Source organism: Nycticebus coucang, chromosome X, assembly GCF_027406575.1.
Source record: "Nycticebus coucang isolate mNycCou1 chromosome X, mNycCou1.pri, whole genome shotgun sequence".
Taxonomy (NCBI): domain Eukaryota; kingdom Metazoa; phylum Chordata; class Mammalia; order Primates; family Lorisidae; genus Nycticebus; species Nycticebus coucang.
In genome coordinates, this window is record NC_069804.1 from 62673050 (window position 1) to 62690313 (window position 17264).

Consider the following 17264-nt stretch of genomic DNA (forward strand, 5'->3'; position numbering starts at 1 on the left):
GCCAGTGAGAATTATCTCTTTCAGGCCTGGCTTCAAGGCCACATCCTCTAAGACCCTTTCTTGAAGATCTGGGCAAAAATGTTCTCTCCCTTCTTTCAACTCTTTTATACTTTATAACCTTCCTTAGAGAAATGGGGAAAATGGAAGTAAGCAAGTCTGTTTGTGACCCATCAGATTCTGAGCTCCTTGAAGACAAGGCCTTTTCTCTAGTCAGGCCAAAAAAGCCTTTGCAGCTATTTGCACACTGCTTTCACAATTTTTACCACCTATAAATGTCTGGCCATCATATTATTTACTTAATATATTTTAAATAGGTACAAGTTTTTAAGATGATATAGGTCTTATCCATAAGTTGTGGGGTTATATGCTAGTTGTATTTTTTAAATAAACATTACAAAAATATATAACAATTGTAATAAAAAGTTCAATCATGTTAACCTTAAATTATGTTGTGTGCCAAAAGATGGAATTCCTTCAATATTTTGGGAAACACAAAAGTCTAACACCAGGCCCACCATGTGCTATGTAGTCTCTGTTTCCCCGCTAAGTAATGGAGAGAATGGTACCTACTTCACCCTGTTTATATCCCTCTTTTCTCTCTTCTCTTTTTGCCCCTTACACTGGGACTTTAAGGCACTATGTTTTCTTTCTTTTTCCTCATCCCATTCTCCTCAGCCTTCTTTACTATGTTTCTATGTCCCTGAACATTTATCTTTTTTATTTTTTTCTTTCTCTATCTCTGTTGTCCCTCCACTTTTCCTGCCCCATCAGGACTATCAACAATAAAGTCTATGTTGTAGAAGTCAAAGAAAAGAACCAGGCAAAGAAAATCTATCAGGAAGCCCATCATCAAGGAAAGACAGCTGCTCACACAGACATCAAGTGAGGCCCCATCCAGTGTGAAACACCACATAATCATCTCAACTGTGTGATCAGAGGTCTCTGTTGGCCTTGGTCTCTACCTCTGTAAAGTGGGGACAATGATCTCTATCTAGTTTATAGGATTATGTGAAGATGATGTGAGTTAATGAATATCAAAGTCTGTAGCAGAGTATATGTTCAATAAATGGAAAGAAGTTCACTTCCCCATGTCCACTTTTCTCCTGCCAACAGGATGTGACTTATTTAAGAATTCGCACCTTCAGGGATGTTTATATGCAAGTGATATTTTTCAAAATTGAATCCCGTTTCCTAAGTGAGTTCCACTTAGCTGGTAAAAATGTACTGTCTTCCTTCAGTGTTTCCTCCTAGCTTCCAAGGGAGTTTCATGGAGATATAACTTTTAGCTTAGGCTTCTGCTACTTGAGGAGTTACTGCCATACAAACAAGCTCCATGGAAAGCATAGAAGAGGGGTGAGAGGTAGAGACTGTATAAAGGGAAAGTGATAAAGTGCATAAATTAAAAGAAAAAATAAGTAAATATGTGACTGAAGGAAGGCGAAGGTGAATAAAATGTGAGAAAATGCATGAATGAAGGAGTTAATAAGTGCAAATGAGGAGCAAATAAATGAATTGGTGTGTAAAACATTCCCTGTTGACTCAGTCAGATTGTAGAGGCCTCAGTGAAAAAATCCTGCTTGTCCCTGGATGGCCACTGAGCCTGGAATGAGGATAGGAGTACAGGAAGTGCAAGCTGCCCTTGAGGATACCTTCTTAGGGCTTAGGTCAGAGAGGAGTCCTGCCTGGCAGGCATGCTTTGAATTTCACCCAGAGATTTTCCAGGGCCAGACCAGCTATATCAGAATCACGACATGAGCTCTTAGAAATGCACATTCCCAGGCCCAGCCTTCAGGGTCTAGTTGGGGTGGGGCCCAGGATCTGTACTTTTAACCAGTCTTAGGTAACTTTGATGTCCAGCCAATTTGTAGAACCATGGGGCTAGCCCTGCATGCCTCATCTGAGAGATGAGAGGGCAGGCACAGAGAAACCCCAGCTCCTGCGGATGCTCCACAGAGCACTTTAGCATAGGAGGGTCTGCCTGTTTTGACCCTGCTGACCCAGGGTGGCAGTGAAGTGGACATAGTGAAAAGAGACAGATGGAGTCAACTCTCACCTTTGAGGCTCCCTTGACGAGGGACCAGCAAAGCGAGTGATGTCATTGCTCTGCTTGTGAGATGCCATCTGCAGCCCAGGACCTTCATGAGAATTTGAGAAAACCCCTCCCTCCAATTTATTTGGCACAGAGTAATGAAGTTTGGTGATAATTGTAACGGATAATATTACTTAGCACTCTCTAAGATACAGGTATGGTTCCAAATGCTTTCCATAAATGGTCTCACTTAATGCCCACAAATACTGTGTATGAACTTGGAGTGATCATCATCCCTGGGCTATAGATGAGGAGGGCGAGGCTTAGAGAGTGAATAACTTGCAGGGACACACAGCAGCTATAGGAACGTGGACCCACAGGCCATCTGAGTCCTTGCAGCCTGTCCTCTTAAGTCCTGAGCTATAAATGGCAGCTCCCCCCCCTTCTCCTTAAAGGTTAAAACAGAGGTTAGAAGGAATCCTGTGAGGAAAAAACAGAACAAAGAGCTATGGAAGGAAGGAAGCCAGGGAATGTATGTGAGCAGGCGCCTCAGAGAGTATGGGGGCTCAGTTTGCCCCTAAGCTTCTTGACAGCTGTAGCAGGAAGGGGGGGATCAGGATTCCCAAGTTTCCATTTTCTGGAAAAAAGGGAGGCACAGAGACATTTCTAAATGGACATTTGTCCTGGATTCTGGTGTCCTGCTCAGCAAACATCCGGGACCAGAAATTCATCTGTGATATAATGAGACACTAAAAGGCTTATTCACACACGTGATTCTGAGAGTCAGAAGCCAGAGGGGAAAGAAAACGCATGAAATTCTATCCCTGAGGAGAACCTTGCTAGACTGCTATTTCCCACAGTAGAAAGGGGGATGGGAGGAGACACAGGCCCTGTCTGTGTGTCTGTCTCTCTCCTTACAGACACTGACTGCCTCTGTGGGAAGAAACGCAGGATCCTGGTCTAGCTTGGTGGCACTCCTTCAGGGACTGGGCCCCGAGTGGGATGGGTGGTGAAGCAGGGCAAAGTTGTGAGTGTGGGTTGGACTGGAAGGACCTGGCAGCTGAGGGCAGGGCTGGGTCTGACAGGCTGGGCTTGATGGAGGAGGCAGAGAAGGAGGTAGCTGGAGGGTGTGTAGAAAAGTGTGGGGCAGGTGAAAGGGTTTTGGGGGCAGGGATAGCAGCAGGTGTTGGTTGAGGGCAGACTTCTCAATCTCTCCAGTGAGTGCCCCTTTGCTGTGCTTTCCCTGACTTTTCTGCCCACTAAAGCCATACATGCCACCACACCCCAACCCTCCCCACCCATACAGGTGAGGCTGACTTGCCCCCATCTGCCAGGATTGAGAGGTGAGAGACCGGTGTTCAGATCACTTCCTACTTGACATTGCAAGACCAGTCTGCCTTCTCCAGCTCAGGCGTTGTGGCTGACTTCGTGGTCCACTACGATGTGGCAACGAAGGACATCATTAGGGATGTTTAGGCTATGGGGCCTGGGGAGTGGGAAGACATGGGCTCTGGAACCAGTCAGGCTTGAGCAATGTTCGAACCTTTCCAAGTTGTTGTTTGCATTTCCCTAGGGATCATCCAGAGCTAGTAAACAGGGAAAGATCGATGTGGAAAGACACATGACTTTAATCTTGGCAGGCACATGTACTCCCCAGAAGGGTTGGAGACCTGAAACGGTATAAATTGAATCAAAATCCTCCAAATGAACCCATCCCTAATTGAATCAATTCACAGCCCACTCTGAACCAGTGTTTTTGCAAAGTGAACCACTGGCCAGCAATTGGTTGCTCACACTCATGGGCTCTCATGCTTTCCTCAGTTCTGATACTCTCATGTTCTCTTGGGCTTTTTTGCTGTCTGTTGGTTTTAAAAAATTACTTTGCTTCAGCTGAGCCACCTACCTTAACCGGGAGCCCTTCAATTCTGAGCTCCCATGTTCATAAAGATTGAGCAGAGGTCCCCTACTCTCAGTGCTCTCCTAGGGTGGTAGAGCACTGACCCGAGACCCTTGGCTTGACCTTGAGCATCCCAGGAGAGGCTGAGAGGTCTGTTCCCACCTGCCTTTCATATATCGCCACCCCCAGCACACAAAAAAGCACCCTCTAGCTGCCTCACACCAACCACACACCTTTCCCCAGAAACACCCAAGCCCACCCCTCATCTGTGTGTGAGCATTTTCTTGTAATAGCTGCTGTCCTGGGAACATCTTCTTCCTCCTTTCTCCTCTGGTCAGCATCCTCCCCCTTAAACTATGCACAAGCATCTCCTCCTCAATGACCCCACTCCACCAACTCCTCTCTCTGCCCTGGCCAAATAGTGCTTTGGGTAAACCTCTCCTCGTGCATTACTCATTCTATTCATATGTTGACACTTCTCCACCGAGCACAGCTACTCTGGCCCAGTGCTGTATTCATTGATTCTGAGAACTCAGAACTGAGTTTGACGTTGCCCCTAATTTCCCTGTGCCATCTCCCAGGTCTGAAGCAGCCAGATACACGAGCATTCAACCAGTGTTCTAGGTACTGGGTAGAAATCTACAATGGGTCATGTGGGGTTATAGTGGAGGAGTTGGTGTGGAAGTTAGTATGGGGGAAATGAATAGGATTTACCACCAAGTCGGTCAGTAAGGTTAAGGAAAAGGCATGTAGAGAGGGGAAACAGTATATGTAGAGGCTGAGAGGTATGACGCATCCTGTTGTCTGTCTAGGGGAATAAATGTTAATCCCCTTTCAGAATAGGAGCTGAGAGTACCCTGCCAGCAGGTGGCAACAGGGGCCTTAACCCAGAGTTCTGTCATGTGGGTGTGTTTGGATCATCCATCAGATGCTTTGTTCTTCACCTTTACCACAGCGGCCCTCAATGGAAATACGGATGGAATACATGGGATCAGGCAACGAATAGGATAACCAACACTGACATCCACTGTCAGTGGACGAGTCCTGACTGCTGCCTCTACCCGACCAGGAGCCCTCGGTTCATCTCCCATGTCCTACTTGAGTGTGGTCATCTACCAAAACCCGTTCATTCACTCAGTGAGGGCTCACTGGGCACCTGATGTGTGCCATGCCCAGTGCCGGCTGATGTTGGGAACCCTGTAGGATATTACATACGCAGTCCACCTCTTGTCTCTGGGTGAGACAGATAGAGGCAATACTGACACAAGGTTAGAAGTGGCTTGCCTGTGACACACAGGTATGATAGAAATCATAACGAGGGGGAGAAGTGGTCTGGGAGGACATCCTGGAGGAGGTCAAGAATGACCTGGGTCTTAAAGAATGAAAAGAAGTGGGCCAGTGAGGAGCCCCGAGCGGGGAAAGGCACTTTAGCAAACTGGGGGCTGCAGGAGAAAAGAAGGGAGGCTGGGAGTTTCGAGGCGTGTGTAGGAAATTACAAATAGCTTGGAGTTCCTGGAGCAGAGATTTGAAGTACAAAATGGGAAGACGTGATAAAAGACTTCCAAGACCTGCAGGGCAACACAAGGAACATGGAATTTGTCCTGTAGGTGACCACGGAGCCAGGAGAGGGAATGATGGTGTGAGGTTGTGTTTTGGGATCCCCCACAGCAGCATGGATGGGGAGGGGCTGCAGGAGGGCAGGGAATCCTTCCAGAAAAGAGGGCTGAGATTGGGCTTGGTCAGTCTGGGATGCAGAGGAGGGGTGGCCAGCCTGGAGAAGCATCCAGCAGATAAAAGCAGCAGGAACTGACAGCTGAGTGGATGCTGGGGCTGAGACGCACAGGAAGATTGAGGGGGGACACTCAAATTTGTATCAGGAGTGTCTGCGTGGATGGTGGTGCCCTGACTGAGAAAGTGGACAAGGGCAAGGTGGAGGAAGACAATGAGTCCATGGTTCGTGTGGGATGCATCAGAGGCTTCCTGAGACATCCAGAGAAAGAAGTCCAACAGTGAGTGGGTACACATTTGGGGAGGGGGGAGAGTTGGCACCTTGGCCTGGAGAAAGAGATGTGGGATGACTAGTGGCAGTCCAGTGGTGAGCTCCAAGTGAGTGAGCAAGACCACACAAAGAGAATTGTGGAGCCGGAGGGGCAGATCCCCAAAGGCGAAGATCCCCGAAGGCAGGAGTGTTGGGTGACAGTTTCTCAGATGGGGGCGGGGATGCAGAGGATAAGTCCTGCATTTGAAATTGTATGGTAATAAAGGGGACCACGGCTCTCTCATGGCTTATGGCAGACTACTTTATTTTTTCCCAGCTTATATAGCTGGTGCTGCACGTACGCACCATTAATCAATGATCAATGAGGACATTTCAAAAACCAATCACATGACCGGGCCCTACTCGGCCCGGCTCCAAGCAGTCTACTAATTAGCACATTCCATTACTTCACCTCAAAGTTACCGTTTCAACTTTTAATTAGAACTATACTCTAAACTACTTTGCTTAAACAAGGCTAAGAACTCCAGGGGAGGAGGTTGTTTGAACACTCGACCTTCAACCAGACCACCTGGAGGCCGTAATTCATCTTCAGAGAACTGACCAGAGATCACTAAGATATACAGAGACTTGCCTGCAAGCCCCTGCCTCCTACGTCCAGCCTTTGTCTCCCAGGCATTTACTGCCTCCGGGACTAGGCCATAAGCCTTTATGGAGTTCTATCCAAGTCTCTCCGGGTCAGCATCTAAAAAGACTTTTTTACTTGCCTTTCTGAGAATGGCTCTGGCTAAAGGCACATATAGGCTTTCTGCCTATAGCTCCCCCTTCTTTTTCTTATCACAGTAATTCATATCACTCATCATTAATGCAAAAATTGCGGCATGTATTTCATTCTCCTTCTTAGCTTGATTAACTTTCCTACATACAATATATAAAATCAAACACAAAATTAACAATAATGCAAATGAACCAGCCAATGAGTCCATTAATTTTGGGTGATGGATTTAACTGTTCTATTCCATCAGCAATTCCTTTTAAAATGGAATCTCCATCCACTTTTTCCAACTTGTGTTGCAAAGTAGAATAAACCTCATTTTGTAAATTCGCAATATCAGTGGTTAAATTCTCATGATTCAACAGATGCTTTCTCACTTTTTCCCAAGGAAACTTAGTTTTGTTCTACATTACAGGGGTAACACAAAAAGATGTCATATTCCAATCACATTTTAATTTTACCTGGCTTCTTTAAATTGACCAATTCATCTTCTAACGTAATAATAGCTTGTTCTAAATCTGAAAGTTCATTATGGATTTCAGTGTCAATTTGTCTCTGAGCCATTCAAAGCTGCTCAGAGTTGTGGTGCTATTACAGCAACAAAGTCCTGACTCTTGATGCTTTTAGTCTTAGCATTCCAATGAAAGGCTTGCTTCTCTTCAGGGCCTTTCTCAGCAATCACTTGAAGTATGGGCATTGCTGGAGACCCTTGCCACGGGCGGGTCAGCTTCACCAAGAACAACACAACTGTTCTTGTTCTTGAAAGATATAACTGCTCTTTGGAAACATTAAACTGAACAGAACTGTTAATGCATGTATACATAGTACAGGTTTGCAAATATTGGATTTCTTCATTGGTTTGGTTTCATTCAATATATAAAACCTTTAAGCCATACAAAAGGCAGCCTTAAACAGGCTTGAACATTATAAGCTGCGTTTTTAGTAAAAGATAAGGTATATTTTTTTATCTTGTTGATTATGATGTGATTTTTCTACCCAAGCTTGAAAAGGGTGGAATAAAGCCCCAATTTTCCATAAATGATTTTGTTTAGAATATTTTGATAGACTGGGAAAAGGAGGAGAAAATCCTTCATCTCTCCACATAATTTGACTGAATATTATAGTGGAAATGGATGTATAATTTCCTTTCATCTTGAAGGTTTTAAGGAATTCTGAGAGTGCGTGGAAAACCCTTGGGGATTTTATCTATGATGCTTCCATAGGAAGTATTAGTAGTCAAGAATGCACTTTTACCTCTACGTTTCATCCAATGCATTCATTCACATACTTTGTGAAAAGCTGTGCATCTGACAAAGAGGTAACTCAGAAGAACCCAAAGTATCATTAAGTTTTGTTCCTTTAATAGAAAGGGCTACTAAAAGATACATCTTTCTCTGTGGAGATTTATTGGAATGACAGTCTATACTTGTCCAAGCTTGATACTGAAAAGTTAAACAATGGGGGCGATTACCAAAGCAACTGGGTGGTCCACTGACACCAACACTGTAATTAAAAAATGTCATTCCTTCCTCATTAGGTTTTAAAGGGCTATGAGTGTTACAAGGCCCAGGAAGTCAACTGGATTCATTAACATAAATTGGTACACTAGGCACAAACCAACTGACTCTCCTCAGTAGAGGAAGATTTTGGACATAGGTCCAATATTCATATGATTGAGCACTTACCTGTGTAGTGAAGAGTGAGATCATAGTCAAGAACAAGAACAAAGTGGATGTGGTCAGGGGTTGCTTATTCTGAGCCTGGGGGTATGGTCTTTTCTGTGCCATTCCTCAGTTTCAAAGCTTTGTCAGGGATCTAAAAGTTTGATGAACCCATTGAGATGTAAGCATGTTCTTTTCTCCAATGCAACACCTGAGCTGGGATTTATTTATTATCATTATTAATATTAAAAATATTTAAAGTAAAGAGAGTTGAAGATATTCTATTTCTAGGGGTAACATTATAATGTTCTCCCCCTTTTTTCTGTTTATGAAGCATTTTTTAATGTCTGATTTTATCGTTTAATTATGGCTTGTTCTGTACTATTTCCAGGTATACCAGTAATATATTTGATATTATGTAGTTTAAAAAAGGCTTGACATTTATTAGAAATGTAAGCAACAACATGAAAGGTTATAACGAAAAGTGTTGATGATGCGTGGTGAAAAACTCATAAAAATCTAAGAAAAGTCTGAGTTGAAAGTCGTTTGGACTTGCAATTTGGGAGGCCAAAGATTTAAGAAAGCAGATTCTCTCAAGACAGGAGTAAGTTGTGTGATGATGGTGCGTGCTTTGTGTGCGTGAATGGGAACTTGTTAATGTTGAGTTCTGGGCTCCGACAATCATTGTCAACAAAAGATCAAGCTGCAAATATTTATGTTTTAAAACTTAAATTATAAAGCTAGCTAAATCTTTCTGACAACTAGTTTAATGTTCGTGGCTACATTTTACCTAAGTTACAGTTTACATTAGATAGAAAAAGATTCATCTTAAGCATAGATTGGATATTGAGAATCCAGCTGGGGAAGAGGTTTTTGTGGATTCCTTCATACTGCAAAAGGAAAAAAAATTGCCTTCCGAGGAATTGAACTAGTTTCTAATCTAGTCTTTAAGATTAGAATGCTAAATACAAAAATATGAAGGAAATTAAACCCCGTATTGTTAAAATGATCTGTAAAAGCATTGTTACTGGAAATTGATTGGGACTTGAGGCCTTTCTTCTGGGAAATAAGGACTTGATTGTCAGGCCTGTATTCGGTTCTGAACCTTATTGCATGTATTTGTACTTATTAAAAATTGTTTCAATGAAAAATAAAAAAAAAAAAAAAAAAAGAAATGTAAGCAGATCCATTATTTGTTTTTATAGTTAAGGGCTTGCCCATTACTGAGAAAGCTTCTAATAATTGAGAAATTACAGCATCAGCTTTTTCAGATGACATTGCTGAAGCCCATGAGAAAAGAGAATAAGTATCTACAGCAGGCATCCTCAAAATTTTTAAACAGGGGGCCAATACACTGTCCCTCAGACCGTTGGAGGGCCGGACTATAGTTTAAAAACAAACAAACAAAAAAAAAAAAAACAACTATGAACAGATTCCTATGCACACTGCACATATCTTATTTTGAAGTAAACAACAAAACAGGAACAAATAAAATTCACACCACTTCATGTGGCCCGTGGGCCGCAGTTTGAGGACGCCTGATCTACAGAATGATGAACATATTTTAGTTTTTTAAATTTTGGAGTTCTAAGTTCTTCAGTATTAGTAGGTAAAGTAACTGTTTCAATATTTTGCACTGTATAAGTAGAATATGAAGAATCACTGATAATATTTAAAGCTTGATTAGGATAATCTGTTAACAATAAAATAATAGCAAATAATTCTGCTTTCTGTACAAAATTATATGGAGATTGTTGGACTTTATGAGAATGAGGACCTATATATCCAGATATTCTCATTTTGTTTGCGTCTGTATAAAATGTTTCTGCATTTGGAATTGGTTCTAATTTTACTATTTTGTTTAAAATCTAAGAAGTGTTTTTAAGAAATTGAATTCTTTTATCTTGGGGAAAGTGATTATTTATTACTCTGATATAATCAGACAAAGCTATTTGCCATTCAGTGTTTAACATAAATAAATTAGAAATTTGGCTATTTGTTAAGGGAACAACAATTTTTTCAGGATCTCTTTCTATTAATTGTCTTAAATGTTGCCTTCTTTTTAAAATTATAAAGGCCATTTTGTGAACATAAGTCTCCATCTTTTTAGATGCCTTATTAGGTAGAAAACACCATTCTATAAAAGCTGTTTCTTGTATAATTAATCCTGTAGGAGAGTGCATTGATGGAAACACATAAAGATAGAAATTATTAAATTGAGAAATTTGATTTAACTGAGTCCTTTGAATATGTTTCTCAATTTATTGTAATTCTTGTTCAGCCTCTGGAGTAACTTTTATGGGGCTATTTAAGTTGGAATCCCTTTCTCATATAGCAAATAAATTAGTAAGAGAGTAAGTGGGAATCCCTGAGGTTGGTCTTATCTAATTAATATCACTTAATAACGTTTGAAAAGTCATTTAAAGTACAAAGAGAATCTCTTCTAATTTGAACTTTCTGAGGAATAATATTTTGAGAAGTTATACGATAACCCAAGTATTCCCAAGGTTCTTGAGTTTGAGCTTTATCTTCTGCTAATTGAAGACCATATTCTTTAAATTTAGAACATGTCAATCGATATAATTCTTGTAATTTATTAGTGCATGGGTGAACTAATAACATATCATTCATATAATGCAAACAAATGCTCTCTGGAAAAGCTTTTCTAAGTTCTTTTAAAGGCTGATCTATAAGCAGTTGACACAAGGTGGGGCTATTGAGCATAATTTGAGGCAGCACTTTCCAATAATACCTTTTTATAGTTTTTTTTTATTATTATTGTTTAGAGTGGGAACGGTAAAGGTGAAATGCTCTGCATCATTTTGTTGCAAATGAATGTTGAAAAAACAGTCCTTTAAGTCAATAATAATTATTGGATAATGCTTAGGTATTAAAGTTGGATTTGGAATTCCAGGCTGCAAAGAGTTCATTGGTTGGACAATTGCATTAATTTTTCTTATCTATTATAGATAGAGATATTTACTAGATTTTTTTTTAAATGACAAATACGGGGGAATTCTAGGAGCTGGTCGTATGTTCTATATGACCAGCTTGTAATTGCTCATCAATTAACTGATGTAGCGCTTCTAATTTTTCTAGAGGAAGGGGCCACTGCTTCACACAAACCGGTTTATCTGTTTTTGTTGCAAGGAAAGGGCGAAGTGCTGGGCAGGGGGCCCTAGGAAAAGTCCTCTGATAAAGAAGGCAGTCCTAAGTCTGTTTTATCACAGCCAGTTCGAGTTACTTCAGGCTCCTGCGAAGGACTGGGCTGAGTTGGATCATAGCCCATGTTAAACATAATATTTTTAGCAGCTTTTGAAATCGTGGGGATTGTAAGCATGGCCCCCCATTGTTTTAATAAATCTCTTTCCCATAAGGTGACAGCAATAGGTGCGATATAGGGGCGTATGCTAGCTGCTTGTCCATCAGGCCCCTTATAATTTAAAGTAACAGTGCTCTGTTCAATATCAGACATTGTTCCTAGTCTTACAAATGTTGCTTTTACTTTAACTTTAGGCCAGCCCTCAGGCCACATGTAAGAGGCAATTATAGAAACATCAGCTCCGGTGTTAATTAGTTTATATAAGTACTGTATAAAGGTTGTTCCGTGTGGAAAAAAATTAACATACGCCATCTAGTGGATTTTTTCTTAATTACACCTTGTTTTAGTAAAAATGGCTGTGCCTTTAAGAGCAGCTGCTAATAGATTAGCTTGAAAAATGTTAAATTCTACTTCTTTACACACCCTAATATAATGATCTAATGTAACATTATTTTGAATCCCGATGCTGGCAAAAGGCCTTTTTTACTAGAAACTGTTCCTACTCTGGTATCTGGAAAAAGAGGAGGAAGCTGCTGCGAAACTGAAACAGCTGCTTCTGCGGAATAGAAGGGAGGGGAGGGAGCTGCCGTGGGGCAGGAACAGCCACGGCGGTGGCAGCAGCGGCGCAAAAGACAAAGGGGTTGGAAAACGATTATCAATAACTTTACAGTAATGAGTTAAAAGCTTTTTAAGCTTTGCTATTTCATCTTCTGATACATTAATAAGAGTTGTATTAGAGTCACTATCCTCTGTTTTAGAATCTTCTGTTTCTGTTTTGCTTTTTTCTGAGTGGCTTTTGAGAGGAACTTCATTTACAGGTCCCTGTACATTTGGCTCCCCTGTCAGCGGTAGAATAACATCATGCTCTGCATTAGAGCTAGATCGTAAAGGTTTCTAAGTCCTAGTTACCAAGTGATAAGCAGCCCAAATATCTCGGTTTATGCATTTCCCTCTTTGGTGTGCTCTTCTGAGCTTCTTGTCTATGCTCTTCCACACTTTTAAATTTAACTGATTTTTCTTTTCTGGAGTAAACCAGTAGCAGTGCTGAGCTACTACCTGAAACAATTCTCTTAAAATCCTAGTTTTAACACTAATGTCTGTGCATGTTAACATGGTTTTTAGCAAAACAACATACAGTTCTTCTAGAGATTGAGAGTTACCCATTTTGCCCTTTATCAATGCCAAGAGTCTTGCGTATCCACAGCGTGACCAGAACCTGCTTGGTTTCAAAGTCCGAGGCTCACCTTAAACGTCCACCGCGCAAGCTGGGGAGTATTCTCGAAGAAGCCGGCTGTGCTGTCTCCTCCAAGTTCACCCTGCTTGCTGCGCCACAGTGTTGCGTGAAGATTTCTCAGATGGGGGCGGGGATGCAGAGGATAAGTCCTGCTGTTGAAATTGTATGGTAATAAAGGGGACCACCACTCTCTCATGGCATATGGCAGACTACTTTATTTTCCCCCCAGCTTATATAGCTGGTGCTGCACGTACTCACCATTAATCAATGATCGATGACAACATTTCAAAAACCAATCACACGACTGGGCCCAACTTGGCCCGGCTCCAAGCAGTCTACTAATTAGTACATTCCATTACTTCACTTCAAAGTTACCGTTTTAACTTTTAATTAGAACCATACTCTAAACTACTTTGCTTAAACAAGGATAAGAACTCCAGGGGAGGAGGTTGTTTGAATACCGGACCTTCAACCAGACCACCTGGAGGCCGTAATTCATCTTCAGAGAACTGACCAGAGATCACTAAGATATACAGAGATTTGCCTGCAAGCCCCGGCCAGCCTTTGTCTCCCAGGCATTTACTGCCTCCGGGACTGGGCCATAAGCCTTTATGGAGTTCTATTCAAGTTTCTCCCAGTCAGCTTCTAAGAAGACTTTTTTATTTGCCTTTCTGAGAATGGCTCTGGCTAAAGGCACAGATAGGCTTTCCGCCTATACAGGAGCTAAGGCACAGCTGCCCAGTTCAGGAGCTACTGACCCCCTTAGCCCTCAGGGTGACCCCCCCCTCACTGCAAAGAGCCTTCCCAGAGCCCCAGTTCCTAGCAATTTAGTTCACTGAGCTTGAGTGACATGAGCATCACCATTTTCTGTGCATGCCTTGACCTGACAGATGTTGGGCAGCACCATTAAGGGACTTGGAGGAAGAGGCTGAAAGAGAGGGGGGCAATGGGATATCAGGAGAATAAGGCGAGTTCACTGTCTCAAAATCCCAGGGAAAACAGCTCTTGTAAAAAGCAGAAGTGAAACACATGAGGGGGGCAGTGCCAGGAGACATGAAATAAACCCACTGAGTGTGGAGACAAGTCGGTCACAAATGCCTTCAGTCAGAGAGGTGTCAGTAGGGGTGGGGGTGGCAGCTGGTCTCTGGGGTCTGCAGGAGTGACCTGGAGGTGAGACCATCTTGGGTGCCCATTTCCTTAGCCTCGGATGCTGAAGGGAATAAAGAGACTGGATAGAAGCTTGGGGGCGATTGGGAGCAAGGGCGTGTCTCAGTGGATGAAAAAGATATAAACAATTTCGTATTCCAAGGAAGACCCCGTAGGGTGCATGTTGATGAGGGTTGGAGACAGGAGACCTGAGAAGGTGCGTGAGGCTAGGAGTTCTTGGGGTCCAGGTCAGAACGTATTGCCTTTAAGCCCTTGGGAGACTGCATTCAGATGTAGACCCTGTGCAAGGTGAGGGGAGGGGGCTCCATGTGTCCATGGCCTGGTGCCCTTAATTTTCTTGGTGAGTCAGGTGGTTGGAGTAGAATGACTGCTGAGGGGACTGGGAGAGGTGGGTTAGCAGGGTCATGCTCACAAGGGTTATGGGATGGGAAGTGGGGGCCCCAGTGGGCATGGGACCAGAAAATAGTGGGCACAATTTTCCCAGTAGCTCTCAGTGGCCCAGGTGTGGGAGGCACACAGAAGCCAGGTAGGTTCTGCGTTTGGCCAGGGCAGTTGCAGGGTGGGTGACCCAGGCCTTTGCCAACAGTGAGAGAGTGCCAGGATTAAGTGGAGACAGAGGCTGCACATACACATGGGAATTAATTCAGATTTTGGCATGGAGGAGAATTGTCAGGATATCCTCTGATATCCTCTTTCTCCCTGAGAAGGAAGAGACAGTGTCCAGCCCTGCGGTCAGAGAGTACCTGGAGGGCAGACAGGAACAGAGGCCCACGTCCCTGGGCAGAGCCTGCTTCAGGCTGAAGGGAGCACAGACCCTCAGCAACCTCAGACATCCCTAGGCTGAGCTGAGACTGGTTCTGAGGGGCCCTCCCAGCCCCACTGCCCTTTCCTCAGCTGTCCCAGGCCCCAGGCTTTGCAGAGGGAGGGGCTTCATCAGCCAGTCACATCCAAGGCAGCCCGAGGCATCACTACCTGGTGCAACCAATCCCCTCCAAACAAACAGCTCAGCTTCTGCTCCCTCCTCCCCTCCCTGCTCTGCCCAGCAACAGCAGAAAGAAGGTTTTTGGAGGAGAGGGAGGCCCTGCAAACTCCAAGCCCTTGGCAGCAATGAGCTGGGCCCCAGACTCACTCTATAGAGAGAGGTTAAAAATAATACTTGAGTTCCTGGAGCCCAGGCAAAATGTCCCTAGACACCCTCAAAACTGTGTAAGGAACTGTGGCAGGAATTCACATATTACAGAGATCCTGATCTCTGGAGTTCCGGGCCACAAGCCAGTCTCATTCACGCCACAGCTCTGAGGCAAGTCCTGGGATGACAGTGTCAATAGCAGAGACTCGGTTCTGGTGAAGGAGGTGGACATTGAGCAAATAAATAATCATACACAGCTACTTGAATAGAAACAGTGAGAAATCTCAGGAAGGAAAGAACAGGATCAGATGCAGGAGAATAAGAGGGTACCTGATTTCGATTGGCTTGCACAGTCCTTTTTGATTGTACTTCTTTTCACCCAGGTTTACGGTGGCTATTTCATACATTACTTTGCCCCCAGAGGCCTCCCGCCTGTCAAGAAGGATGGACGTGGTGTTTGTTATTGACATGAGTGGCTCCACTTTTGGTACCAAGATCAAGCAGGTAACAAAGACCCTGAGAACCTCTCTGGCATGAAAAGGCCCAGAAAGCAGATAGGGCTGGAATATTAGGACCCTGAGAGCAGAGATCCCATCATCCCATTACCTTTGGATCTGGCCTGGCCCTACCGTAGGTTCTTTCCACCTTATATAACAGAAGCTTTGTAGACCTATAGCCACAGAGTCCTAAGGGTCCCCACTGATATATGGGGACTGAGGCTATTGAGACCCTGAACCACAAAAGTGCAGGGGTCATAAAGTCCCAGAGTGTTTGAACCCTCCAGCTAGAGGGCCCTGAGATTATAGGATCCAGGATTAGTAACACCTTAGGTAATAGACATTCTGATCCTTTCTGAGGCCACAGGTTTTTGGAGTTTTGTATTTCTTTTTAACTTTATGGGCCTAATATTATAGGGTCCTGGCATTATAGGGTTAGACCCAGTAAGAGTCCTGAGGTCATATCCATTTTATTATTGCTGTGCTGCACTTCTGAATCAGAATACTGAGGCCATAGACCAAAGAGATTTTGACATTAGAGCTTGAATCCATAAAGTTCTGGAATCAGCATTTCAAACCATAATACTCTGAGGCTCTAAGTTCAAGTGCCCTGGGACAGCATAGCCTTTGTACTTTAAAGCTTTCAACTGCAGAGCTCTTGAGACTGAAGGCTACATGAGCTGTGTTTTGCCAGAGTCAAGCCACCTGAGGTAGGGAAAATAACCCCAAACCAGCTTTCAAGCCTTCGGTGTAGGAGAAGGAACATACTCAACTCCAGCCATTTCTAACCTTCCTGTCTCTCCCCAGGGGGGTAATAAACCAGGCACATTTGTGAAACTCATACCCTAGGAACACTAGCTCACTAAAAGTATGAGACCTATTTATAGCTATACAGTGTGCTTCCTCTCACCCTGAACATTGCCATCACCTCAGCTGGGCTTCTGTATAATAACAGGAGATTATATCTAATAGAACTATGAGTCTTAGACCCTATTACCGAAAGAGCCCTAGGGAGGTCCAAAGACAACAGGGTAGAAAAAAAACATGGACGATAGAAAGAATTTTATCCACCGACACCTACGACTAATGCAAGTAGGAAACACATCCCAACTGTTAGCCAAATAAACATAAAAGCTCACATTAAATGCCTATTTTCTTCAGTTCCTTTTATCTTATACATCATGTCTGGCTTTCAATATAAAATTATAAGGCATGTTAAAAGGACATGATCATGTCTGAAGAGATATAACAAACATCACGAACAGACTTAGATATATCAGAGATGCTGGAATTATCCACCTGGGAATTTAAATAAACTATACTAATATGCTAAGGGCACTAACCAACAGAGTGGACAGCATGCAAGAACAAATGGGTAATGGAAGCAGAATTATGTAAGCCCTATGAAAATCTAATGGAAATACCTGAAACCAAAAACATTGCGATGAGAATGAAGAATGCCTTTGATTGAGCCATCATTAGACTGGATGTGTCTAGGAAAAGAAGAAGTGAGCTGGAATACATGTCAATAAAAATCTCCCAAAATGGAAAGCAAAT

The 17264-nt window shown here is 43.1% G+C and overlaps 1 pseudogene; it reads left to right on the forward strand.

The window, feature by feature from the left end:
• The window catches only part of LOC128576836 (inter-alpha-trypsin inhibitor heavy chain H6-like), an 86560-nt pseudogene that overhangs the window by 52021 nt on the left and 17275 nt on the right, over positions 1-17264 (forward strand).